Here is a 25,002-nt window from a genome sequence, read left to right as displayed (position 1 = left end):
GCCATCGCAGCTGCGTGAGGATGATGTCACTGTTGTCGTATACGAGCCAGGGTCTGTTCACATCAGGCCGAGACCTAAAAATTTAAGTAACGGAAGGACGGGGCAAGTACCAGCAGTGCCCTGTCTCCCTCACTTATTTTGCATGCTTTCATACAATTAATAAAAATAGCAACACGCATCACTCAAAGTGAGTGACAGGGCACAGATGAGCAGTATTCAATCACTGCACATTTCTGCCCTCTATTCCCTATATTACGGCTCTGGAAGGGGCCCTTAAGTGTACTCAGAAAGAGTTCAAAAGCCTAAACAAGACACGCTAAATAAAAAAATTACTCTTTTCGTGACTCGTCAAGATCAGGCAGGACAGGTCCAGACTACAAACCCTTCCGAGCCACCTGCTCTCTAAAACACTTCCGGAGTGTTGAAATTGTCGTAATGTTTACATTTAGTTTGAGTTTTTGCTGTTTAATTCTGTGACTTGATGAGGATTTTGCGTAACGAGAAGTGAACATTTCCTTAACAAACCAAATGGTGTTCATGCAAAATCGCCCGATGCTGCAAGCAGGATGCGAACCTGCGCAGGGAAACCCCATTGAATTTCGAGTCCAACGCCTTAACCACTCGGCCATCACAGCTCCATGATTATGATGTCACTGTTGTCGTATATGAGCCATGCGCTGCTCACGTCAGGCCGAGACCTAAAAAATAAAGTAACAAAAGGACGGGGCAGGACCCAGCAGTGCCCTGTTGCCCTCACTTATTTCACATGCTTTCATACAATTAATAAAAATAGCAACACGTATCACTCAAAGTGAGTGACAGGGCACAGATGAGCGGTAATCAATCACTGCGCATTTCTACCCTCTTTTCCTTATATTACGGCAGTGGCAACGGGCCCTTAAGTGTACTCAGAAAGAGTCCAAAAGCCTAAACAAGACACGCTTCATAAAAAAAAATTACTCTTTTCCTGACTTGTCTAGATCAGGCAGGACAGGTCCAGACTACGAACCCTTCCGAGCCACCTGCTCTCTAAAACACTTCCTGATGTTGAAATTGTCTTAATGTTTACATTTAGTTTGAGTTTTTGCTGTTTAACTCTGTGACTTGATGAGGATTGCGTAACGAGAAGTGAACATTTCCTTAACAAACCAAATGGTGTTCATGCAAAATCGCACGACGCTGCAAGCAGGATTCGGACCAGCGCGGGGAAACCTCATTTGATTTCAAGTCCAACGCCTTAACCACTCGGCCATCGCAGCTGCGTGAGTATGATGTCACTGTTGTCGTATACGAGCCATGCGCTGCTCACATCAGGCCGAGACCTAAAAATTAAAGTAACGGAAGGACGGGGCACGTACCAGCAGTGCCCTGTCTCCCTCACTTATTTCGCATGCTTTCATACAATTAATAAAAATAGAAACACGCACCACTCAAAGTGAGTGACAGGGCACAGATGAGCAGTAATCAATCACTGCACATTTCTGCCCTCTTTTCCCTATATTACGGCTCTGGAATGGGCCCTTAAGTGTACTCAGAAAGAGTCCAAAAGCCTAAACAAGACACGCTACATAAAAAATGACTCTTTTCGTTACTCGTCAAGATCAGGCAGGACAGGTCCAGACTACGAACCCTTCCGAGCCACCTGCTCTCTAAAACACTTCCTGAGTGTTGAAATTGTCTTAATGTTTACATTTAGTTTGAGTTTTTGCTGTTTAACTCTGTGACTTGATGAGGATTGCGTAACGAGAAGTGAACATTTCCTTATCAAACCAAATGGTGTTCATGCAAAATCGCTCAATGCTGCAAGCAGGATTCGAACCTGCGCAGGGAAACCCCATTGGATTTCGAGTCCAACGCCTTAACCACTCAGCCATCGCAGCTCCATGAGAATGATGTCACTGTTGTCGTATATGAGCCATTCGCTGCTCACGTCAGACCGAGACCTAAAAAATAAAGTAACCGAACGAAGGGGCAGGTACCAGCAGTGCTCTGTTGCCCTCACTTATTTCGCTTGCTTTCATACAATTAATAAAAATAGCAACACGTATCACTCAAAGTGAGTGACAGGGCACAGATGAGCAGTAATCAATCACTGTGCATTTCTACCCTCTTTTCCCTATATTACGGCGCTGGGAATGGGCACTTAAGAGTACTCAGAAAGAGTCCAAATGCCTAAACAAGACACGCTACATAAAAAAATTACTCTTTTTGTGACTCGTCAAGATCAGGCAGGACAGGTCCAGACTACGAACCCTTCCAAACCACCTGCTCTCTTAAACACTTCCTGAGTGTTGAAATTGTCTTAATGTTTACATTTAGTTTGAATTTTTGCTGTTTAACTCTGTGACTTGATGAGGATTGACTAACGAGGAGTGAAAATTTCCTTAACAAACCAAATGGTGTTCATGCAAAATCGTACGTCGCTGCAAGCATGATTTAAACCTGCTCAGGGAAACCCCATTGGATTTTGAGTCCAACGCCTTAACCACTCGGCCATCGCAGCTCCATGAGTATGATGTCACTGTTGTCGTATATGAGCCATTCGCTGCTCACGTCAGACCGAGACCTAAAAAATATAGTAACCGAAGGAAGGGGCAGGTACCTTCAGTGCTCTGTTGCCCTCACTTATTTCGCTTGCTTTCATACAATTAATAAAAATAGCAACACGTATCACTCAAAGTGAGTGACAGGGCACAGATGAGCAGTAATCAATCACTGCGCATTTCTACCCTCTTTTCCCTATATTACGGCGCTGGGACCGGGCCCGGGCCCTTAAGTGTACTCAGAAAGAGTCCAATAGCCTAAACAAGACACTCTACATGAAAAAATTACTCTTTTCGTGACTCGTCAAGATCAAGCAGGACAGGTCAAGACTATGAACCCTTCGAACCACCTGCTCTCTAAAACACTTCCTGAGTGTTGAAATTGTCTTAATGTTTACATTTAGTTTGAGTTTTTGCTGTTTAACTCTGTGACTTGATGAGGATTGCGTAACGAGAAGTGAACATTTCCTTGACAAACCAAATGGAGTTCATGCAAAATCACCGATGCTGCAAGCAGGATTCGAACCTGCGCAGGGAAACCCCATTTAATTTCGAGTCCAACGCCTTAACCACTCGGCCATCGCAGCTCCATGAGTAGGATGTCACTGTTGTCGTATTTGAGCCATGCGCTGCTCACGTCAGGCCGAGACCTAAAAAATAAAGTAACAAAAGGACGGGGCAGGAACCAGCAGTGCCCTGTTGCCCTCACTTATTTCACATGCTTTCATACAATTAATAAAAATAGCAACACGTATCACTCAAAGTGAGTGACAGGGCACAGATGAGCGGTAATCATTCACTGTGCATTTCTACCCTCTTTTCCCTCTATTACGGAGGTGGCAACGGGCCCTTAAGTGTACTCAGAAAAAGTCCAAAAGCCTAAACAAGACACGCTTCATAAAAAAAAATTACTCTTTTCCTGACTTGTCTAGATCAGGCAGGACAGGTCCAGACTACAAACCCTTCCTTGCCACCTGCTCTCTGAAACACTTCCTGGGTTTAGAAATTGTCTCAATGTTTACATCTAGTTTGAGTTTTTGCCGTTTAACTCTGTGACTTGATGAGGATTGCATAACGAGAAGTGAACATTTACTTAACTAAACCAAATGGAGTTCATGCAAAATCTCATGACGCTGCAAGCAGGATTCGAACCTACGCGGGGAAACCCCATTGGAATTCAAGTCCAACGCCTTAACCACTCGGACATCGCAGCTGCGTGAATATGACGTCACTGTTGTCGTATACGAGCCATGCGCTGCTCACATCAGGCCGAGACCTAAAAATTAAAGTAACGGAAGGACAGGGCACATACCAGCAGTGCCCTGTCTCCCTCACTTATTTCGCATGCTTTCATACAATTAATAAAAATAGCAACACGCATCACTCAAAGTGAGTGACAGGGCACAGATGAGCAGTAATCAATCACCGCACATTTCTGCCCTCTTTTCCCTATATTACGGCTCTGGAATGGGCCCTTAAGTGTACTCAGAAAGAGTCCAAAAGCCTGAACAAGATACGCTACATAATAAAATTACTCTTTTCGTGACTCGTCAAGATCAGGCAGGACAGGTCCAGACTACGAACCCTTCCAAACCACCTGCTCTCTTAAACACTTCCTGAGTATTGAAATTGTCTTAATGTTTACATTTAGTTTGAGTTTTTGCTGTTTAACTCTGTTACTTGATGAGGATTGCGTAACGAGAAGTGAAAATTTCCTTATCAAACCAAATGGTGTTCATGCAAAATTGCACGAGGCTGCAAGCAGGATTCGGACCTGTGCAGGGAAACCCCATTGATTTCGAGTCCAACGCCTTAACCACTCGGCCAACGCAGCTCCATGTTGTCGTATACGAGCCATGCACTGCTCACGTCAGACCGAGACCTAAAAAATAGAGCAATGGAAGGACGGGGCAGGTACCAGCAGTGCCCTGTTGCCCTCACTTATTTTACATGCTTTCATACAATTATTAAAAATAGCAACACGCATCACTCAAAGTGAGTGACAGGGCACAGATGAGCAGTAATCAATCACTGCACATTTCTGCCCTCTTTTCCCTATATTACGGCTCTGGAATGGGCCCTTAAGTGTACTCAGAAAGAGTCCAAATGCCTAAACAAGACACGCTACATAAAAAAATTACTCTTTTTGTGACTCGCCAAGATCAGGCAGGACAGGTCCAGACTACGAACCCTTCCAAACCACCTGCTCTCTTAAACACTTCCTGAGTATTGAAATTGTCTTAATGTTTACATTTAGTTTGAATTTTTGCTGTTTAACTCTGTGACTTGATGAGGATTGACTAACGAGAAGTGAAAATTTCCTTAACAAACCAAATGGTGTTCATGCAAAATTGTACGTCGCTGCAAACAGGATTCGAACCTGCGCAGGGAAACCCCATTGGATTTCGAGTCCAACGCCTTAACCACTCGGCCATCGCAGCTCCATGAGTATGATGTCACTGTTGTCGTATATGAGCCATTCGCTGCTCACGTCAGACCGAGACCTAAAAAATAAAGTAACCGAAGGAAGGGGTAGGTACCTTCAGTGCTCTGTTGCCCTCACTTATTTCGCTTGCTTTCATACAATTAATAAAAATAGCAACACGTATCACTCAAAGTGAGTGACAGGGCACAGATGAGCAGTAATCAATCACTGCGCATTTCTACCCTCTTTTCCCTATATTACGGCGCTGGGACCGGGCCCTTAAGTGTACTCAGAAAGAGTCCAATAGCCTAAACAAGACACTCTACATAAAAAAAATTACTCTTTTCGTGACTCGTCAAGATCAGGCAGGACAGGTCAAGACTATGAATGCTTCGAACCACCTGCTCTCTAAAACACTTCCTGAGTGTTGAAATTGTCTTAATGTTTACATTTAGTTTGAGTTTTTGCTGTTTAACTCTGTGACTTGATGAGGATTGCGTAACGAGAAGTGAACATTTCCTTAACAAACCAAATGGAGTTCATGCAAAATCACCCGATGCTGCAAGCAGGATTCAAACCTGCACAGGGAAACCCCATTGAATTTCGAGTCCAACGCCTTAACCACTCGGCCATCGCAGCTCCATGAGTAAGCTATCACTGTTGTCGTATATGAGCCATGCGCTGCTCACGTCAGGCCGAGACCTAAAAAATAAAATAACAAAAGGACGGGGCAGGAACCAGCAGTGCCCTGTTGCCCTCACTTATTTCACATGCTTTCATACAATTAATAAAAATAGCAACACGTATCACTCAAAGTGAGTGACAGGGCACAGATGAGCGGTAATCATTCACTGTGCATTTCTACCCTCTTTTCCCTCTATTACGGCGGTGGCAACCGGCCCTTAAGTGTACTCAGAGAAAGTCCAAAAGCCTAAACAAGACACGCTTCATAAAAAAAAATTACTCTTTTCCTGACTTGTCTAGATCAGGCAGGACAGGTCCAGACTACAAACCCTTTCTTGCCACCTGCTCTCTGAAACACTTCCTGGGTTTAGAAATTGTCTCAATGTTTACATCTAGTTTGAGTTTTTGCCGTTTAACTCTGTGACTTGATGAGGATTGCATAACGAGAAGTGAACATTTACTTAACTAAACCAAATGGTGTTCATGCAAAATCTCATGACGCTGCAAGCAGGATTCGAACCTACGCAGGGAAACCCCATTGGAATTCAAGTCCAACGCCTTAACCACTCGGCCATCGCAGCTGCGTGAATATGATGTCACTGTTGTCGTATACGAGCCATGCACTGCTCACATCAGGCCGAGACCTAAAAATTAAAGTAACCGAAGGAAGGGGCAGGTACCAGCAGTGCTCTGTTGCCCTCACTTATTTCGCTTGCTTTCATACAATTGATAAAAATAGCAACACGATTCACTCAAAGTGAGTGACAGGGCACAGATGAGCAGTAATCAATCACTGCGCATTTCTACCCTCTTTTCCCTATATTACGGTGCTGGGACCGGGCCCTTAAGTGTACTCAGAGAGAGTCCAAAAGCCTAAACAAGACACTCTACATAAAAAAAATTACTCTGTTCGTGACTCGTCAAGATCAGGCAGGACAGGTCCAGACTACGAACCCTTCCGAGCCACCTGCTCTCTAAAAAACTTCCTGAGTGTTGAAATTGTCTTAATGTTTACATTTAGTTTTTTTGTTTTTGCCGTTTAACTCTGTGACTTGATGAGGATTGCATAACAAGAAGTGAACATTTACTTAACTAAACCAAATGGTATTCATGCAAAATCTCATGACGCTGCAAGCAGAATTCGAACCTACGCGGGGAAACCCCATTGGATTTCAAGTCCAACTCCTTAACCACTCGGCCATTGCAGCTGCATGAGTATGATGTCACTGTTGTCGTATACGAGCCATGCGCTGCTCACATCAGGCCGAGACCTAAAAATTAAAGTAACGGAAGGACGGGGCACGTACCAGCAGTGCCCTGATCCCTCACTTATTTCGCATGCTTTCATACAATTAATAAAAATAGCAACACGCATCACTCAAAGTGAGTGACAGGGCACAGATGAGCGGTAATCAATCACTGCACATTTCAACCCTCTTTTCCCTATCTTACGGCGCTGTGAATGGGCCCTTAAGAGTACTCAGAAAGAGTCCAAAAGCCTAAACAAGACACGCTACATAAAAAATTACTCTTTTTGGGACTCGTCAAGATCAGGCAGGACAGGTTCAGACTACGAACCCTTCCGAACCACCTGCTCTCTAAAACACTTCCTGAGAGTTGAAATTGTCTTAATGTTTACATTTAGTTTGAGTTTTTGCTGTTTAACTCTATGACTTGATGAGAATTGCGTAACGAGAAGTGAAAATTTCCTTAACAAACCAAATGGTGTTCATGTAAAATCGCACAATGCTGCAAGCAGGATTTGAAACTGCGCAGGGAAACCCCAATGGATTTCTGGTCCAACGCCTTAACCACTCAGCCATCGCAGCTTCATGAGTATGATGTCACTCTTGTCATATACGAGCCATGCGCTGCTCAAGTCAGACCGAGACCTAAAAAATAAAGCAACGGAAGGACGGGGCAGGTACCAGCAGTGCCCTGTTGCCCTCACTTATTTCGCATGCTTTGATACAATTAATAAAAATAGCAACACGCATCACTCAAAGTGAGTGACAGGGCACTGATGAGCGGTAATCAATCACTGCACATTTCTACCCTCTTTTCCCTATCTTACGGCGCTGTGAATGGGCCCGTAAGAGTACTCAGAAAAAGTCGAAAAGCCTAAACAAGACACGCTACATTAAAAAATTACTCTTTTTGTGACTCGTCAAGATCAGGCAGGACAGGTCCACACTCCGAACCCTTCCGAACCACCTGCTCTCTAAAACACTTCCTGAGTGTTGAAATTGTCTCAATGTTTACATTTAGTTTAAGTTTTTGCTGTTTAACTCTGTGACTTGATGAGGATTGACTAACGAGAAGTGAACATTTCCTTAACAAACCAAATGGTGTTCCAGCAAAATTGCACGTCGCTGCAAGCAGGATTCGAACCTGCGCAGGGAAACCCCATTGGATTTCGAGTCCAACGCCTTAACCACTCGGCCACCGCAGCTCCATGCGTGTAATGTCATTGTTGTCGTATATGACCCATGCGCTGCTCACGTCGGACCAAGACCTAAAAAGTAAAGTAACGGAAGGACGGGGCAGGTACCAGCAGTGCTCTGTTGCCCTCACTTATTTTGCATGCTTTCATACAATTAATAAAAATAGCAACACGTATCACTCAAAGTGAATGACAGGGCACAGATGAGCGGTAATCAATCACTGTGCATTTCTACCCTCTTTTCCCTATATTACGGCGCTGGGACCTGGCCCTTAAGTGTACTCAGAAATGGTCTAAAAGCCTAAACAAGAGACACTACATAAAAAAATTACTCTTTTCGTGACTCGTCAAGATCAGACAGGACAGGTCCAGACTACGAACCCTTCCGAGCCACCTGCTCTCTAAAACACTTCCTGGGTGTGGAAATTGTCTCAATGTTTACATCTAGTTTTTGTTTTTGCCGTTTAACTCTGTGACTTGATGAGGATTGCGTAACGAGAAGTGAAAATTTCCTTATCAAACCAAATGGTGTTCATGCAAAATTGCACGAGGCTGCAAGCAGGATTCGGACCTGTGCAGGGAAACCCCATTGATTTCGAGTCCAACGCCTTAACCACTCGGCCAACGCAGCTCCATGTTGTCGTATACGAGCCATGCACTGCTCACGTCAGACCGAGACCTAAAAAATAGAGCAATGGAAGGACGGGGCAGGTACCAGCAGTGCCCTGTTGCCCTCACTTATTTTACATGCTTTCATACAATTATTAAAAATAGCAACACGCATCACTCAAAGTGAGTGACAGGGCACAGATGAGCAGTAATCAATCACTGCACATTTCTGCCCTCTTTTCCCTATATTACGGCTCTGGAATGGGCCCTTAAGTGTACTCAGAAAGAGTCCAAATGCCTAAACAAGACACGCTACATAAAAAAATTACTCTTTTTGTGACTCGCCAAGATCAGGCAGGACAGGTCCAGACTACGAACCCTTCCAAACCACCTGCTCTCTTAAACACTTCCTGAGTATTGAAATTGTCTTAATGTTTACATTTAGTTTGAATTTTTGCTGTTTAACTCTGTGACTTGATGAGGATTGACTAACGAGAAGTGAAAATTTCCTTAACAAACCAAATGGTGTTCATGCAAAATTGTACGTCGCTGCAAACAGGATTCGAACCTGCGCAGGGAAACCCCATTGGATTTCGAGTCCAACGCCTTAACCACTCGGCCATCGCAGCTCCATGAGTATGATGTCACTGTTGTCGTATATGAGCCATTCGCTGCTCACGTCAGACCGAGACCTAAAAAATAAAGTAACCGAAGGAAGGGGTAGGTACCTTCAGTGCTCTGTTGCCCTCACTTATTTCGCTTGCTTTCATACAATTAATAAAAATAGCAACACGTATCACTCAAAGTGAGTGACAGGGCACAGATGAGCAGTAATCAATCACTGCGCATTTCTACCCTCTTTTCCCTATATTACGGCGCTGGGACCGGGCCCTTAAGTGTACTCAGAAAGAGTCCAATAGCCTAAACAAGACACTCTACATAAAAAAAATTACTCTTTTCGTGACTCGTCAAGATCAGGCAGGACAGGTCAAGACTATGAATGCTTCGAACCACCTGCTCTCTAAAACACTTCCTGAGTGTTGAAATTGTCTTAATGTTTACATTTAGTTTGAGTTTTTGCTGTTTAACTCTGTGACTTGATGAGGATTGCGTAACGAGAAGTGAACATTTCCTTAACAAACCAAATGGAGTTCATGCAAAATCACCCGATGCTGCAAGCAGGATTCAAACCTGCACAGGGAAACCCCATTGAATTTCGAGTCCAACGCCTTAACCACTCGGCCATCGCAGCTCCATGAGTAAGCTATCACTGTTGTCGTATATGAGCCATGCGCTGCTCACGTCAGGCCGAGACCTAAAAAATAAAATAACAAAAGGACGGGGCAGGAACCAGCAGTGCCCTGTTGCCCTCACTTATTTCACATGCTTTCATACAATTAATAAAAATAGCAACACGTATCACTCAAAGTGAGTGACAGGGCACAGATGAGCGGTAATCATTCACTGTGCATTTCTACCCTCTTTTCCCTCTATTACGGCGGTGGCAACCGGCCCTTAAGTGTACTCAGAGAAAGTCCAAAAGCCTAAACAAGACACGCTTCATAAAAAAAAATTACTCTTTTCCTGACTTGTCTAGATCAGGCAGGACAGGTCCAGACTACAAACCCTTTCTTGCCACCTGCTCTCTGAAACACTTCCTGGGTTTAGAAATTGTCTCAATGTTTACATCTAGTTTGAGTTTTTGCCGTTTAACTCTGTGACTTGATGAGGATTGCATAACGAGAAGTGAACATTTACTTAACTAAACCAAATGGTGTTCATGCAAAATCTCATGACGCTGCAAGCAGGATTCGAACCTACGCAGGGAAACCCCATTGGAATTCAAGTCCAACGCCTTAACCACTCGGCCATCGCAGCTGCGTGAATATGATGTCACTGTTGTCGTATACGAGCCATGCACTGCTCACATCAGGCCGAGACCTAAAAATTAAAGTAACCGAAGGAAGGGGCAGGTACCAGCAGTGCTCTGTTGCCCTCACTTATTTCGCTTGCTTTCATACAATTGATAAAAATAGCAACACGATTCACTCAAAGTGAGTGACAGGGCACAGATGAGCAGTAATCAATCACTGCGCATTTCTACCCTCTTTTCCCTATATTACGGTGCTGGGACCGGGCCCTTAAGTGTACTCAGAGAGAGTCCAAAAGCCTAAACAAGACACTCTACATAAAAAAAATTACTCTGTTCGTGACTCGTCAAGATCAGGCAGGACAGGTCCAGACTACGAACCCTTCCGAGCCACCTGCTCTCTAAAAAACTTCCTGAGTGTTGAAATTGTCTTAATGTTTACATTTAGTTTTTTTGTTTTTGCCGTTTAACTCTGTGACTTGATGAGGATTGCATAACAAGAAGTGAACATTTACTTAACTAAACCAAATGGTATTCATGCAAAATCTCATGACGCTGCAAGCAGAATTCGAACCTACGCGGGGAAACCCCATTGGATTTCAAGTCCAACTCCTTAACCACTCGGCCATTGCAGCTGCATGAGTATGATGTCACTGTTGTCGTATACGAGCCATGCGCTGCTCACATCAGGCCGAGACCTAAAAATTAAAGTAACGGAAGGACGGGGCACGTACCAGCAGTGCCCTGATCCCTCACTTATTTCGCATGCTTTCATACAATTAATAAAAATAGCAACACGCATCACTCAAAGTGAGTGACAGGGCACAGATGAGCGGTAATCAATCACTGCACATTTCAACCCTCTTTTCCCTATCTTACGGCGCTGTGAATGGGCCCTTAAGAGTACTCAGAAAGAGTCCAAAAGCCTAAACAAGACACGCTACATAAAAAATTACTCTTTTTGGGACTCGTCAAGATCAGGCAGGACAGGTTCAGACTACGAACCCTTCCGAACCACCTGCTCTCTAAAACACTTCCTGAGAGTTGAAATTGTCTTAATGTTTACATTTAGTTTGAGTTTTTGCTGTTTAACTCTATGACTTGATGAGAATTGCGTAACGAGAAGTGAAAATTTCCTTAACAAACCAAATGGTGTTCATGTAAAATCGCACAATGCTGCAAGCAGGATTTGAAACTGCGCAGGGAAACCCCAATGGATTTCTGGTCCAACGCCTTAACCACTCAGCCATCGCAGCTTCATGAGTATGATGTCACTCTTGTCATATACGAGCCATGCGCTGCTCAAGTCAGACCGAGACCTAAAAAATAAAGCAACGGAAGGACGGGGCAGGTACCAGCAGTGCCCTGTTGCCCTCACTTATTTCGCATGCTTTGATACAATTAATAAAAATAGCAACACGCATCACTCAAAGTGAGTGACAGGGCACTGATGAGCGGTAATCAATCACTGCACATTTCTACCCTCTTTTCCCTATCTTACGGCGCTGTGAATGGGCCCGTAAGAGTACTCAGAAAAAGTCGAAAAGCCTAAACAAGACACGCTACATTAAAAAATTACTCTTTTTGTGACTCGTCAAGATCAGGCAGGACAGGTCCACACTCCGAACCCTTCCGAACCACCTGCTCTCTAAAACACTTCCTGAGTGTTGAAATTGTCTCAATGTTTACATTTAGTTTAAGTTTTTGCTGTTTAACTCTGTGACTTGATGAGGATTGACTAACGAGAAGTGAACATTTCCTTAACAAACCAAATGGTGTTCCAGCAAAATTGCACGTCGCTGCAAGCAGGATTCGAACCTGCGCAGGGAAACCCCATTGGATTTCGAGTCCAACGCCTTAACCACTCGGCCACCGCAGCTCCATGCGTGTAATGTCATTGTTGTCGTATATGACCCATGCGCTGCTCACGTCGGACCAAGACCTAAAAAGTAAAGTAACGGAAGGACGGGGCAGGTACCAGCAGTGCTCTGTTGCCCTCACTTATTTTGCATGCTTTCATACAATTAATAAAAATAGCAACACGTATCACTCAAAGTGAATGACAGGGCACAGATGAGCGGTAATCAATCACTGTGCATTTCTACCCTCTTTTCCCTATATTACGGCGCTGGGACCTGGCCCTTAAGTGTACTCAGAAATGGTCTAAAAGCCTAAACAAGAGACACTACATAAAAAAATTACTCTTTTCGTGACTCGTCAAGATCAGACAGGACAGGTCCAGACTACGAACCCTTCCGAGCCACCTGCTCTCTAAAACACTTCCTGGGTGTGGAAATTGTCTCAATGTTTACATCTAGTTTTTGTTTTTGCCGTTTAACTCTGTGACTTGATGAGGATTGCATAACGAGAAGTGAACATTTACTTAACTAAACCAAATGGTGTTCATGCAAAATAGCACAACGCTGCCAACAGCATTCGAAACTGTGCAGGGAAACCCCATTGGATTTCGAGTCTAAAGCCTTAACCACTCGGCCATCGCAGCTCCATGAGTATGATGTCACTGTTGTCATATATGAGACATGAGCTGCTCACGTCAGACCGAGACCTAAAAAATAAAGTAACGGAAGGACGGGGCAGGTACCAGCAGTGCCCTGTCTCTCTCACTTATTTCGCATGCTTTAATACAATTAACAAAAATAGGAACACGCATCACTCAAAGTGAGTGACAGGGCACAGATGAGCAGTAATCAATCACTGCACATTTTTACCCTCTTTTCCCTATATTACGGCACTGGGAAAGGGCCCTTAAGTGTACTCAGAAAGAGTCCAAAAGCCTAAACAAGACACGCTTCATAAAAAAAATTCCTCTTTTCGTGACTCGTCAAGATTAGGCAGAACAGTTCTAGTCTATGAACCCTTCCGAGCCACCTGCTCTCGAAAATACTTCCTGGGTGTGGAAATTGTCTTAATGTTTACATCTAGTATGAGTTTTTGCTGTTTAACTCTGTGACTTGATGAGGATTGCGTAACGAGAAGTGAACATTTCCTTAACTAAACCAAATGGTGTTCATGCAAAATTGGACGACGCTGCAAGCAGGATTCAAACCTGCGCAGGGAAACCCCATTGGATTTCGCGTCCAATGCCTTAACCACGCAGCCATCGCAGCTCCATGGGTATGATGTCACTGTTGTCGTATATGAGCCATGCGCTGCTCACGTCAGGCCGAGACCTAAAAAATAAAGTAACAGAAGGACGAGCAGGTACCAGCAGTGCCCTATTGCCCTCACTTATTTTGCATGCTTTTTAATTAATAAAATTAGCATCACGTGTCACTCAAAGTGAGTGGCAAGGCACAGTACAGCGGTAATCAATCACTACGCATTTCTACCCTCTTTTCCCTATATTACGGCGGTGGCAACGGGCCCTTAAGTGTACTCAGAAAGAGTCCAAAAGCCTAAACAAGACACTCTTCATAAAAAACAAATTACTCTTTTCGTGACTTGTCTAGATCAGGCAGGACAGGTCCAGACTATGAACCCTTCCTAGCCACCTGCTCTCTAAAACACTTCCTGAGTGTAGAAATTGTCTCAATGTTTACATCTAGTTGGAGTTTTTGCCGTTTAACTCTGTGACTTGATGAGGATTGCGGAACGAGTAGTGAACATTTCCTTAACTAAACCAAATGGTGTTCATGAAAAATCTCATGACGCTGCAAGCAGGATTCGGACCTGCGTAGGGAAACCCCATTGATTTCGAGTCCAACACCTTAACCACTCGGCCATCGCAGCTCCATGTTGTCGTATACGAGCCATGCACTGCTCACGTCAGACCGAGACCTAAAAAATAAAGCAACGGAAGGACGGGGCAGGTACCAGCAGTGCCCTGTTGCCCTCACTTATTTCGCATGCTTTCATACAATTAATAAAAATAGCAACACGTATCACTCAAAGTGAGTGACAGGGCACAGATGAGCGGTAATCAATCACTGCACATTTCTACTCTCTTTTCCCTATATTACGGTGGTGGCAACGGGCCCTTAAGTGTACTCAGAAAGGGGGCGTGGCTTGGACGCGAGGCGGAATGGCTGCTTAAACCCGCAGCTCCGCCGACCGAGCAAATAAATCCGTCATTTATACATCATTCTGATGAGAGTCCCGGACCTTTCCCACTCGGAAGACCTGCAGAGTGGCGGGGTCACTTGCTGGCGGTAGAAAATCGACGCGGGAAGTTTGCCTGTCCCAGTCTGTAGCGGGCTGCCTGTGAGCGGAGTGTCGGCCTGTGGCGAGACGGAAGCCGGGACCTCGCGTGAGGCGAGGTCCGGAAGAGGGCGGTGAGAACCCCGGAGCTGCACGGCCTGCGCAACAGGAGCCGGAGTGAGCACTGCACAGTCGCGGACCAAGCTGCGGGTGATCTCGAGGAGCGAGACCGGTCACTCCAAGACTCCGGAGACGCATTAACGTGCGGGACTGTCCCGTAGTGGTGAAGCACTGTGCGACGGAGCGGTCGGAAAGCTGCACTGACGACCCGTTTGGCGGCTGCCCGGTAAGGTGCACAAAGGAGGAGGCTGAGGGCGAGATGAGATCCTGACGGGTACGGGGGGCCGTACCTGTGATGCAGACCCAGTGCAAAGCCTAACTTCGTGGCGGGGCGGGCGGACGCACCTGGTGCGAGCGTACCTCCCGCGGAACCCTCCCCCGGCGGGACTACCGGCTCGCCCACTGCCCCTTGGGGCCGCTGAACACTCGTGGTGGCGGAACACGATTGGTGCCTAGACCCTGGGCTTGGCTGGTGCGGTCAATAAAGCGGACCGGAACTTGGTGTTTTGGCGCGAGACGCCATTTTGTGCTGCCGGACCCTGAGAGGTCTATTCTACAACCGCGACTTGTCTGCAGAGGGTACTACAGGGGGTGTACTGGCCCCGAACCGCAGGATACACGAGCGTGCACAGTCATATCAATCTGTAGTGGCGCTGGAGAAGCATTGGCTGAACGCGAAACCTCAGGCCGCAGCCCTTACTAGACGAAGCAAACGTACTACAGTGATCCCTAAGCTCTCCCAGTCGAGATTGCCAGGCGAGATGGGGAAACCTGACACGAGGCAGCCGAAGATCACCTTCGACAGGACCAAACAGAGGACGGCAGGCCAGGAGCAGTCGGAAGACGAGGCAGCCAAGAATGATAATGGGGGCGCGCAAACATCTGAAATTAAGTCCATGTTTCAGGAACTTAAAACAAGTCTCCAGGGGATAGATCACAAGATGGACGACTTGGCGGCTCGCATGGACAGTCTGACCAGGCGTATGGACAAGCAGGATGGTCGGGTGGACATGTTGGAAACGCGAGTGACTGAAACGGAAGAAAGTCACACAGGAAAATACGCGGCATGGATAAGGTCCTGACGCTGATCCAGCAGAAGAACGAGGACTTGGAGGCCCGCTCAAGACGCAACTACGTCCGCATCACGGGTGTGGCAGAAACGACCAACATAGCAAAAATGGAAGTGTATGTAGAGACCATGATGTCGGAACTATTCGGGACAGGCCTCTCCCAAATGTTCCTGGTTGAAAGGGCGCACCGGACATTGGGCCCCCAGCCTCAACCGGGTGCACCACCGAGCGCAATAATAGCGCGCATTCTGAACTATAGAGACCGTGACACCATTTTGCGCATGGCGAGAGATGTTAAGGACCTCCAATACCAGGGTAATCACATCTCGATTTTCCCGGACTTCACCATGCAGGTTCAGGCAGCAAGGAGGGAATTCGTCCCGGCCAAGAAGATATTCCAGCAAATTGGAACCAAATATTCGCTAATTTACCCCGCCAAACTGAGAGTACAGGGCCCGGGCAAACCTTCCTTTTTTGTGGACGCCAAGGCAGCGTTGAAATATGCGAAGCAACTGTCACGAGACCATAAGAATCAGCCATCTCCTGAAGACCCGGAAGCGAGAGCTTCTCTAAGTGACATAGAGTGACGGAGAAGCAAACTTCGTACTACCAGTGTCGTCACGGAACGTTGCAGAAGCCGGAAGGGCCAGCTGACGACTTGAGACACTGCAGATCCTCCATGTTAAGATAAGTTGGCCTGTATAGTAACATGTAGAGTGCGGGGGGAGGTCCACACGGGAGCACTGTCAGGCTGGCGCTCGGTCGCCCTGGCAAAAGTACAGGGTTAGAGAGCGTACGACCCGCGTTCCCTGAGGGATGACTCCCATTGGACTTGAACTGTTGAGATGCCTTACAGGGTGTTTGATGTTTGGGCGGGAGGGGAGGGACAGAATTGCACGACCTGATTTGGGGGTTGGAGCGGGAGGGGGCTGGGGGGGTTTGGGATTGAAGAGCACTGTTGCTTTTTGTTTTGTTGAGAGACTTGAGACGCAGGCAACGAATACCAACACAGTTGAGCACGATAGGCCCCAGAGATCATCTGCTGACCAGCATTGCACGGTGACTAATCACGATAGATTGTGTTGTATCCTAGTGTACACATTGCAGAAGGGAGTGACATTACTAACTCACAATTTCAGATATGGCTCACATTAAACTGTTAACCTGGAATGTGCGCGGATTGAACGATAGGCGGAAGGCCCGGCTGGTTCAAGCCTACTTGCTGCGGAAAAATATAGACATATGTTTTCTGCAGGAGACCCACCTGACTGCCAATGCTACTGCACTGCTCCGTAGTAATAGATGGGGGGAAACTATGCATGCACACTACTCCAACTACTCCCGGGGGGTGGCGATACTCATTAGGAAGGGTCTCCGCTGGACAACGACAGAGGTGAAATTGGACACTGAGGGGAGGTACATAATAGTGGTAGGAAATCTCTGTGGCATGAGGATGATTTTGGTGAATGTGTACGGTCCTAATGATGACAACCCTGAGTTCTATAACGACCTTTGGTACAAAATACAGGCTCATGGGCAGGCAGCGGTTGTATGGGGAGGTGATTACAATGTGGTGCTCTCAGACACGATGGACAGGCAGGGTACGACTAGGGAACACCACCCCAAGGCGGCGGCTACACTCTGGGATATCATCTCGGAAGCTCGACTGGTCGACTCCTGGAGGGTACTGCACCCGGGAGCCCGAGAAGGCACATGTCTAACAATGCATAGAGCCGCGTGGTCTAGACTCGACTACTGGTTGCTATCCGGGGATGTCCACACACTCACGACAGATGTAACACACCTACCACGTTCACTATCTGATCATGCGCCAGTCTGTCTTACACTATCCACCCCAGCACAGTACATCCAGCCTTTCAGCTGGAGATTCCCGTCCAGGGCGCTGCGAGACCAGGTATTCAACCAAGAATTGAGGGAAAAACTGGAGGAATACTTTGAGCTGAACGAGGGGTCGGTGCAATCCCCGGGCACGCTGTGGGAGGCTTGTAAGGTGGTGATAAGGGGAAGCTGCATGTCACTGAAGACAGGGGTACTCCGCTCCATCAGGGGCACCTTACAAACACTGGAAACTGAATTAGCAGCGCTTGAGGCACAACTTCGGGAGACACCTACGGACAGAGTGAGGGCTGAGTTTCGTGCGAAGCTCACACAATACCAAGGTGAGGCAGACAGAGAGGTGTCCTTTCTGGCAAAAGATGGGCAGGCCCGACGATACGGGGAGGGGGACAGGGCAGGCAGGACGCTGGCCAACATGCTTAGAACTCCCAAGGGTGTGACCTATGTACTAGAGATCAGAGATACGGGAGGAGACGTAGTGAGGGAACCCCAGGCCGTCCTCAGGGTCATGACAGAATACTACCGCACACTTTACACGTCCAAGATTACACCTGACGACCAAACAATTACAGACTATTTGGACACAATCGCCCTGGCCTGGTTTAACAATGGGGCCAGACAATACATGGACTTACCGTTCTCGCAGGAGGACATACGGGCAATAATAATGAGCATGCCGCCTGGTAAAGCACCAGGACCGGACGGTTTAACATCAGAATTTTACAAGGAATATGCCGATATTCTGGTACCTAAACTACACAAGGTCTTCGAGGAAGCGGTTGAATCAGAGATACTTCCGCAATCAATGCGCGAGGCACTGATCATTACCTTACTCAAGCCCGGCAAGGACCCTCTCGAGCCAGACTCTTACCGACCCCTTTCACTCATTAATGTAGACGCCAAGATCTATGCGAAACTGCTGGCAGATCGGCTTAAATATATGCTGCCGCAAATAGCTCTATCAGACCAGTCGGGGTTTGTCCTCGAGAGATCCACATCACACAACCTGAGAGTCCTGTTCGGGTTGCTCCACTACCTGGACCCCAAGTCGAAAGCTGCAGCTGCGCTACTCGATGCGACTAAGGCATTTGACTCCCTGGAGTGGAAGTTCCTTTACGCACTCTTTACCAGAATGGGTTTCAGCCCGCTGTTTGCAAGACGCATCGGCGTTCTGTATAATCGCCCGTCTGCAAGGGTGCGTGTGAACGGGCAGACTTCGGACTCTATAAAGATCACGAGAGGGACGAGGCAGGGATGCCCGCTCTCTCCCTTACTGTTTGCCATAGCCACGGAGCCGCTTGCGGCGCGTATGCGGCAACACCACACCCAGAGGAGCATTGGCTTCACGTCGCGCAGTCTGCTTATCTCCCTATATGCGGACGACGTTACAATTTACATGATGGAACCGGAGACAAATTTTGATCCGCTGATGAGGGAGGTGCTCCGATATAGCGGCCTCACCGGGATTTAATATTAACTGGTCGAAGTCGGCCATGCTGCCACTAACAGATAGCACGGTGAAGTGCCACACTGAATTTCAGATTGACTGGGCCGTGGAGGAAGTCAAGTACTTGGGCATTAGAGTGAGCCGTACCGTTCACGACATCTGGCTCTCAAATTTTGGAGTGGCAATGGACTGGCTAGAGGGCAAAGTAAAGAAGTGGAAGACGCTTCCGCTTTCGCTGACGGGTCGCATAGCTATTGCCAAAATGGTGGTGGTCCCCAAATTCCTGTATTTATTCATAAACATACCTCTGCCGTTAACAATGGCGTTCTTCAGCAGGCTCCGATCTGCGGTCATTGAATTAGTCTGGGCGGGTCGGCAACCCAGAGTGGCCTGGAACCTCCTGACTCTCCCGTTCCGGCAGGGTGGATTAGCTGCGCCAGATTTTGAGCTGTATGCGTATAGTGCGCAAGCCCAGTATCTTTACTACTGGCACCACCCGATCCCGTACCAACCTCACGTAGCCATAGAGATAGAGGTGGCGTCCCCATGCCCCATCAGGATGGCGATGTACAAAAAATATAAGAGGCCACATGAGGACGTTGACACAGTGGAGATGGTGCGTTGGGCATGGGCGGGTATAGCCAAACGAGCGGGCGTAAGCGACATGTATGCCCCGAGTATGCCGCTGGACGGCAACCCCCTGCTGGAGCCACTCACAGACGCTGCAGTGGTCCGCAGAGCAAGCGAGAGAGGTCTGAAGGTGGCCGGGGACCTGTACCCGGATGACACTTTTATAGAGATACAGGACATGACTGTCTCTACGACCCCGACGGCTTCGGAGCTCTTATTGTATTACCAACTGCGTGCTGCGTGCAAGCGTAGATACCCGGTCTTCCCGGAGGCACCTCCGACACTAGCGGCATTGGAGGATGTTCTCTCGAATGCCTCCTCACACAAATTGATAACGAGGATCTACAGAGCCACACAGAACACGACACCTGTCCCACATACTGACTCGAGGATGGCCTGGGTAAGGGAGGCGGGTATACAAATATCGGAAAAACAATGGACGTTTTGTTGCACACAACTAGAACACCTATCCCCAAATTACAGGCTCAGGCTCATACACTTCAATTATCTCCACAGAACGTACCGCACACCCTTGCAACTGGTGAGGATGGGACTGACAACTGATGCATCCTGTTGGAGATGTGGAGAGAGGGAGGCCACATTTTTTCATTTGTCTTGGGTGTGTGGCCCGGTAGGCACATACTGGGAGAACGTGTTTCGCACTATAGGTCTGATGGTGAATATACCCATGGGTCCTGACCCGCTGTTAGGTCTACTGGGATTTGTGCTGCCGGTGCCGAGCGCGTCCAGAAAGCTGGTGGCGATGCTGCTCCTACTTGCCAAGCGGCAGATAGCACTTAAATGGAAACAGAAGTCCCCACCTACGATATCTGGTTGGCTAAAATCTGCGCTGTACTGCAAAGACCAGTTGTCGGCGTATTGGGAATTGATGCCACTCCGCTCTAGGCCTGCCGATATCTGGCAGCCAATGGTGGACTGGCTGGCTCACTCGGAAGGAGATGAGAGTGACTGAGGGCGGAAATGAGGAAACCTATAGAGGAGGAGTAGGGGGGGTAGGGGAAAAGGCTCCATGCAGACTACCAGGGACTGATGGCGGCGAGGCCTGGGGACAATTACTGGAAACTGATTGGGTTGACCTGTGACAATCTCTCACGTGTGTTTCTGTTAGATGTTGTATGTACATACTATATTACCTACTTGCAAAATGTACACGAATTGCTACCTTGCTATTTAAAGGATGAAACATATGCTGCCTGCCTCCGGGTTGTTGGCTAAATAGCGGTGTACGACTTAAGCATACAAATAAAGGTTTTTGAAAAATCTAAAAAAAAAAGTGTACTCAGAAAGAGTCCAAAAGAATAAACAAGACACGCTTCATAAAAAAAATTACTCTTTTCGTGACTTGTCTATATCAGGCAGGACAGCTCCAGACTACGAACCCTTCCGAGCCACCTCCTCTCTAAAACACTTCCTGGGTGTGGAAATTGTCTCAATGTTTATATCTAGTTTGAGTTTTTGCCGTTTAACTCTGTGACTTGATGATGATTGCATAACGAGAAGTGAACATTTACTTAACTAAACCAAATGGTGTTCATGCAAAATCTCTTGACGCTGCAAGCAGGATTCGAACCTAAGCGGGGAAACCCCATTGGATTTCAAGTCCAACGCCTTAACCACTCGGCAACTACAGCTGCGTGAGTATGAAAACACTGTTGTCATATACGAGCCATGCGCTGCTCACATCAGGCCGAGACCTAAAAATTAAAGTAACGGAAGGACGGCGCACGTACCAGCAGTGCCCTGTCTCCCTCACTCATTTTGCATGCTTTCATACAATTAATAAAAATAGCAACACGCATCACTCAAAGTGAGTGAGAGGGCACAGATGAGCGGTAATCAATCACTGCGCATTTCTACCCTCTTTTCCCTATATTACGGCGCTGGGACCGGGCCCTCAAGTGTACTCAGAAAGAGTCCAAAAGCCTAAACAAGACACTCTACATAAAAATAATTACTCTTTTCGTGACTCGTCAAGATCAGGCAGGACAGGTCCAGACTGCGAACCCTTCCGAACCACCTGCTCTATAAAACACTTCCTGAGTGTTGAAATTGTCTTAATGTTTACATTTAGTTTGAGTTTTTGCTGTTTAACTCTGTGACTTGATGTGGATTGCGTAACGGGAAGTGAACATTTCCTTAACAAACCAAATGGTGTTCATGCAAAATCGGACAAAGCTGCAAGCAGGATTCGAACCTGCGCAGGGAAACCCCATTGAATTTCGAGTACAATGCCTTAACCACTCGGCCATCGCAGCTCCATGAGTATGATGTCACTGTTGTCGTATATGAGCCATGCGCTGCTCTCGTCAGGCCGAGACCTAAAAAATAAAGTAATATAATGACGGGGCACGAACCAGCAGTGCCCTGTTGCCCTCACTTATTTCAAATGCTTTCATACAATTAATAAAAATAGCAACACGTATCACTCAAAGTGAGTGACAGGGCACAGATGAGCAGTAATCAATCACTGCGCATTTCTACCCTCTTTTCCCAATATTACGGCGATGGCAACGGGCCCTTAAGTGTACTCAGAAAGAGTCCAAAAGCCTAACCAAGACACGCTTCATAAAAAAATATTACTCTTTTCGTGACTTGTCTAGATCAGGCAGGACAGGTCCAGACTATGAACCCTTCCGAGCCACCTGCTCTGTAAAACACTTCCTGGGTGTAGAAATTGTCTCAATGTTTACATCTAGTTTGAGTTTTTGCCGTTTAACTCTGTGACTTGAAGAGGACTGCATAACGAGAAGTGAACATTTACTTAACTAAACCAAATGGTGTTCATGCAAAATCGGACAAAGCTGCAAGCAGGATTCGAACCTGCGCAGGGAAACCCCATTGGATTTCAGGTCCAACGCCTTAACCACTCGGCCATCGCAGCTCCATGAGAATGATGTCACTGTTGTCGTATACGAGCCATGCGCTGCTCAAGTCAGACCGAGACCTAAAAAATAAAGCAACGGAAGGACAGGGCAGGTACCAGCAGTGCCCTGTTGCCCTCACTTATTTCGCATGCTTTGATACAATTAATAAAAATAGCAACACGCATCACTCAAAGTGAGTGACAGGGCACAGATGAGCGATAATCAATCACTGCACATTCCTACCCTCTTTTCCCTATATTACGGCGCTGGGAATGGGCACTTAAGAGTACTCAGAAAGAGTCCAAATGCCTAAACAAGACACGCTACATAAAAAAATTACTCTTTTTGTGACTCGTCAAGATCAGGCAGGACAGGTCCAGACTACAAACCCTTCCAAACCACCTGCTCTCTTAAACACTTCCTGAGTGTTGAAATTGTCTTAATGTTTACATTTAGTTTGAATTTTTGCTGTTTAACTCTGTGACTTGATGAGGATTGACTAACAAGAAGTGAAAATTTCCTTAACAAACCAAATGGTGTTCATGCAAAATCATACGTCGCTGCAAGCAGGATTCGAACCTGCGCAGGGAAACCTCATTGGATTTCGATTCCAACGCCTTAACCACTCAGCCATCACAGCTCCATGAGCCCGTATGGGTGGAAGATCGTTCCGTTTTCTTGCAGCCAAGAATTGGAACTTACTGCCGACTGAACTACGCCTGGAACCCTCTGAGTCCAAATTCCGCAGAGCCCTCAAAACACACCTGTTTCGCCTAGCACTGCCCTAGTTCCTCTTCACTCACTCTCCCTTCCTTACTAAGCAATTTCAGCGCAGGGACACGCCGGTGAGCGTAACTAAGCGCTTTATAAAATTCCAAAATAATAATAATAATGATGTCACTGTTGTCGTATATGAGCCAAGCGCTGCTCACGTCATACCGAGACCTAAAAAATAAAGTAACCGAAGGAAGGGGCAGGTACCAGCAGTGCTCTGTTGCCCTCACTTGCTTTCATACAATTAATAAAAATAGCAACACGTATCACTCAAAGTGAGTGACAGGGCACAGATGGGCAGTAATCAATCACTGCGCATTTCTACCCTCTTTTCCCTATATTACGGCGCTGGGACCGGGCCCTTAAGTGTACTCAGAAAGAGTCCAAAAGCCTAAACAAGACACTCTACATACAAAAAAAATTACTCTTTTCGTGACTCGTCAAGATCAGGCAGGACAGGTCCAGACTACGAACCCTTCGAACCACATGCTCTCTAAAACACTTCCTGAGTGTTTAAATTGTCTTAATGTTTACATTTAGTTTGAGTTTTTGCTGTTTAACTCGATTACTTGATGAGGATTGCGTAACGAGAAGTGAACATTTCCTTATCAAACCAAATGGTGTTCATGCAAAATCGCATGAGGCTGCAAGCAGGATTCGGACCTGCGCAGGGAAACCCCATTGATTTCGAGTACAACGCCTAAACCACACGGCCATTGCAGCTCCATGTTGTCGTATACGAGCCATGCACTGCTCACGTCAGACCGAGACCTAAAAAATAGAGCAACGGAAGGACGGGGCAGGTACCAGCAGTGCCCTGTTGCCCTCACTTATTTCGCATGCTTTCATACAATTAATAAAAATAGCAACACGTATCACTCAAAGTGAGTGACAGGGCACAGATGAGCAGTAATCAATCACTGCGCATTTCTACCCTCTTTTCCCTATATTACGGCGCTGGGACCGGGCCCTTAAGTGTACTCAGAAAGAGTCCAAAAGCCTAAACAAGACACTCTACATAAAAAAAATTACTCTTTTCGTGACTCGTCAAGATCAGGCAGGACAGGTCCAGACTATGAACCCTTCGAGCCACCTGCTCTCTAAAACACTTCCTGAGTGTTGAAATTTTCTTAATGTTTACATTTAGTTTGAGTTTTTGCTGTTTAACTCTGTGACTTGATGAGGATTGCGTGACGAGAAGTGAACATTTCCTGAACAAACCAAATGGTGTTAATGCAAAATCGCCCAATGCTGCAAGCAGGATTCGAACCTGTGCAGGGAAACCCCATTGAATTTCGAGTACAACGCCTTAACCACTCGGCCATCGCAGCTCCATGATTATGATGTTACTGTTGTCGTATATGAGCCATGCGCTGCTCACGTCAGGCCGAGGCCTAAAAAATAAAGTAACATAAGGACGGGGCAGGAACCAGCAGTGCCCTGTTGCCCTCACTTATTTCACATGCTTTCATACAATTAATAAAAAT

General features: G+C 46.6%; 26 non-coding genes across 26 annotated transcripts; all 26 read right to left on the bottom strand.

Annotated features, from left to right (window-relative positions):
* Positions 1-553: 553 nt before the first annotated feature.
* On the bottom strand, positions 554-635 carry TRNAS-CGA (transfer RNA serine (anticodon CGA)). The gene has a single exon. It is a non-coding gene; the product is annotated as a tRNA-Ser (tRNA).
* Positions 636-1,177: 542 nt separating this feature from the next.
* On the bottom strand, positions 1,178-1,259 carry TRNAS-UGA (transfer RNA serine (anticodon UGA)). The gene has a single exon. It is a non-coding gene; the product is annotated as a tRNA-Ser (tRNA).
* A 539-nt stretch (positions 1,260-1,798) lies between these two features.
* Positions 1,799-1,880, bottom strand: TRNAS-CGA (transfer RNA serine (anticodon CGA)). Its single transcript has one exon. It is a non-coding gene; the product is annotated as a tRNA-Ser (tRNA).
* A 541-nt stretch (positions 1,881-2,421) lies between these two features.
* On the bottom strand, positions 2,422-2,503 carry TRNAL-CAA (transfer RNA leucine (anticodon CAA)). The gene has a single exon. It is a non-coding gene; the product is annotated as a tRNA-Leu (tRNA).
* A 545-nt stretch (positions 2,504-3,048) lies between these two features.
* Positions 3,049-3,130, bottom strand: TRNAS-CGA (transfer RNA serine (anticodon CGA)). Its single transcript has one exon. It is a non-coding gene; the product is annotated as a tRNA-Ser (tRNA).
* A 544-nt stretch (positions 3,131-3,674) lies between these two features.
* On the bottom strand, positions 3,675-3,756 carry TRNAS-UGA (transfer RNA serine (anticodon UGA)). The gene has a single exon. It is a non-coding gene; the product is annotated as a tRNA-Ser (tRNA).
* A 1,146-nt stretch (positions 3,757-4,902) lies between these two features.
* Positions 4,903-4,984, bottom strand: TRNAS-CGA (transfer RNA serine (anticodon CGA)). Its single transcript has one exon. It is a non-coding gene; the product is annotated as a tRNA-Ser (tRNA).
* Positions 4,985-5,525: 541 nt separating this feature from the next.
* TRNAS-CGA (transfer RNA serine (anticodon CGA)) lies at positions 5,526-5,607 on the bottom strand. The gene has a single exon. It is a non-coding gene; the product is annotated as a tRNA-Ser (tRNA).
* Positions 5,608-6,151: 544 nt separating this feature from the next.
* TRNAS-UGA (transfer RNA serine (anticodon UGA)) lies at positions 6,152-6,233 on the bottom strand. Its single transcript has one exon. It is a non-coding gene; the product is annotated as a tRNA-Ser (tRNA).
* Positions 6,234-6,778: 545 nt separating this feature from the next.
* On the bottom strand, positions 6,779-6,860 carry TRNAS-UGA (transfer RNA serine (anticodon UGA)). The gene has a single exon. It is a non-coding gene; the product is annotated as a tRNA-Ser (tRNA).
* Positions 6,861-7,399: 539 nt separating this feature from the next.
* On the bottom strand, positions 7,400-7,481 carry TRNAS-AGA (transfer RNA serine (anticodon AGA)). The gene has a single exon. It is a non-coding gene; the product is annotated as a tRNA-Ser (tRNA).
* A 541-nt stretch (positions 7,482-8,022) lies between these two features.
* TRNAS-CGA (transfer RNA serine (anticodon CGA)) lies at positions 8,023-8,104 on the bottom strand. The gene has a single exon. It is a non-coding gene; the product is annotated as a tRNA-Ser (tRNA).
* A 1,147-nt stretch (positions 8,105-9,251) lies between these two features.
* Positions 9,252-9,333, bottom strand: TRNAS-CGA (transfer RNA serine (anticodon CGA)). The gene has a single exon. It is a non-coding gene; the product is annotated as a tRNA-Ser (tRNA).
* A 541-nt stretch (positions 9,334-9,874) lies between these two features.
* On the bottom strand, positions 9,875-9,956 carry TRNAS-CGA (transfer RNA serine (anticodon CGA)). Its single transcript has one exon. It is a non-coding gene; the product is annotated as a tRNA-Ser (tRNA).
* A 544-nt stretch (positions 9,957-10,500) lies between these two features.
* Positions 10,501-10,582, bottom strand: TRNAS-UGA (transfer RNA serine (anticodon UGA)). Its single transcript has one exon. It is a non-coding gene; the product is annotated as a tRNA-Ser (tRNA).
* A 545-nt stretch (positions 10,583-11,127) lies between these two features.
* On the bottom strand, positions 11,128-11,209 carry TRNAS-UGA (transfer RNA serine (anticodon UGA)). The gene has a single exon. It is a non-coding gene; the product is annotated as a tRNA-Ser (tRNA).
* A 539-nt stretch (positions 11,210-11,748) lies between these two features.
* On the bottom strand, positions 11,749-11,830 carry TRNAS-AGA (transfer RNA serine (anticodon AGA)). The gene has a single exon. It is a non-coding gene; the product is annotated as a tRNA-Ser (tRNA).
* Positions 11,831-12,371: 541 nt separating this feature from the next.
* TRNAS-CGA (transfer RNA serine (anticodon CGA)) lies at positions 12,372-12,453 on the bottom strand. The gene has a single exon. It is a non-coding gene; the product is annotated as a tRNA-Ser (tRNA).
* Positions 12,454-12,995: 542 nt separating this feature from the next.
* TRNAS-CGA (transfer RNA serine (anticodon CGA)) lies at positions 12,996-13,077 on the bottom strand. The gene has a single exon. It is a non-coding gene; the product is annotated as a tRNA-Ser (tRNA).
* Positions 13,078-13,620: 543 nt separating this feature from the next.
* Positions 13,621-13,702, bottom strand: TRNAS-CGA (transfer RNA serine (anticodon CGA)). The gene has a single exon. It is a non-coding gene; the product is annotated as a tRNA-Ser (tRNA).
* A 541-nt stretch (positions 13,703-14,243) lies between these two features.
* On the bottom strand, positions 14,244-14,324 carry TRNAS-CGA (transfer RNA serine (anticodon CGA)). Its single transcript has one exon. It is a non-coding gene; the product is annotated as a tRNA-Ser (tRNA).
* A 7,102-nt stretch (positions 14,325-21,426) lies between these two features.
* On the bottom strand, positions 21,427-21,508 carry TRNAS-UGA (transfer RNA serine (anticodon UGA)). Its single transcript has one exon. It is a non-coding gene; the product is annotated as a tRNA-Ser (tRNA).
* A 542-nt stretch (positions 21,509-22,050) lies between these two features.
* On the bottom strand, positions 22,051-22,132 carry TRNAS-CGA (transfer RNA serine (anticodon CGA)). The gene has a single exon. It is a non-coding gene; the product is annotated as a tRNA-Ser (tRNA).
* Positions 22,133-22,676: 544 nt separating this feature from the next.
* Positions 22,677-22,758, bottom strand: TRNAS-UGA (transfer RNA serine (anticodon UGA)). Its single transcript has one exon. It is a non-coding gene; the product is annotated as a tRNA-Ser (tRNA).
* A 541-nt stretch (positions 22,759-23,299) lies between these two features.
* TRNAS-CGA (transfer RNA serine (anticodon CGA)) lies at positions 23,300-23,381 on the bottom strand. Its single transcript has one exon. It is a non-coding gene; the product is annotated as a tRNA-Ser (tRNA).
* Positions 23,382-24,764: 1,383 nt separating this feature from the next.
* TRNAS-CGA (transfer RNA serine (anticodon CGA)) lies at positions 24,765-24,846 on the bottom strand. The gene has a single exon. It is a non-coding gene; the product is annotated as a tRNA-Ser (tRNA).
* Positions 24,847-25,002: the final 156 nt, after the last annotated feature.

This window comes from Lissotriton helveticus, chromosome 11 (assembly GCF_964261635.1).
Source record: "Lissotriton helveticus chromosome 11, aLisHel1.1, whole genome shotgun sequence".
In the NCBI taxonomy this organism is placed as follows: Eukaryota; Metazoa; Chordata; class Amphibia; order Caudata; family Salamandridae; genus Lissotriton; species Lissotriton helveticus.
This window is presented reverse-complemented; position numbering and strand designations above follow the sequence as displayed.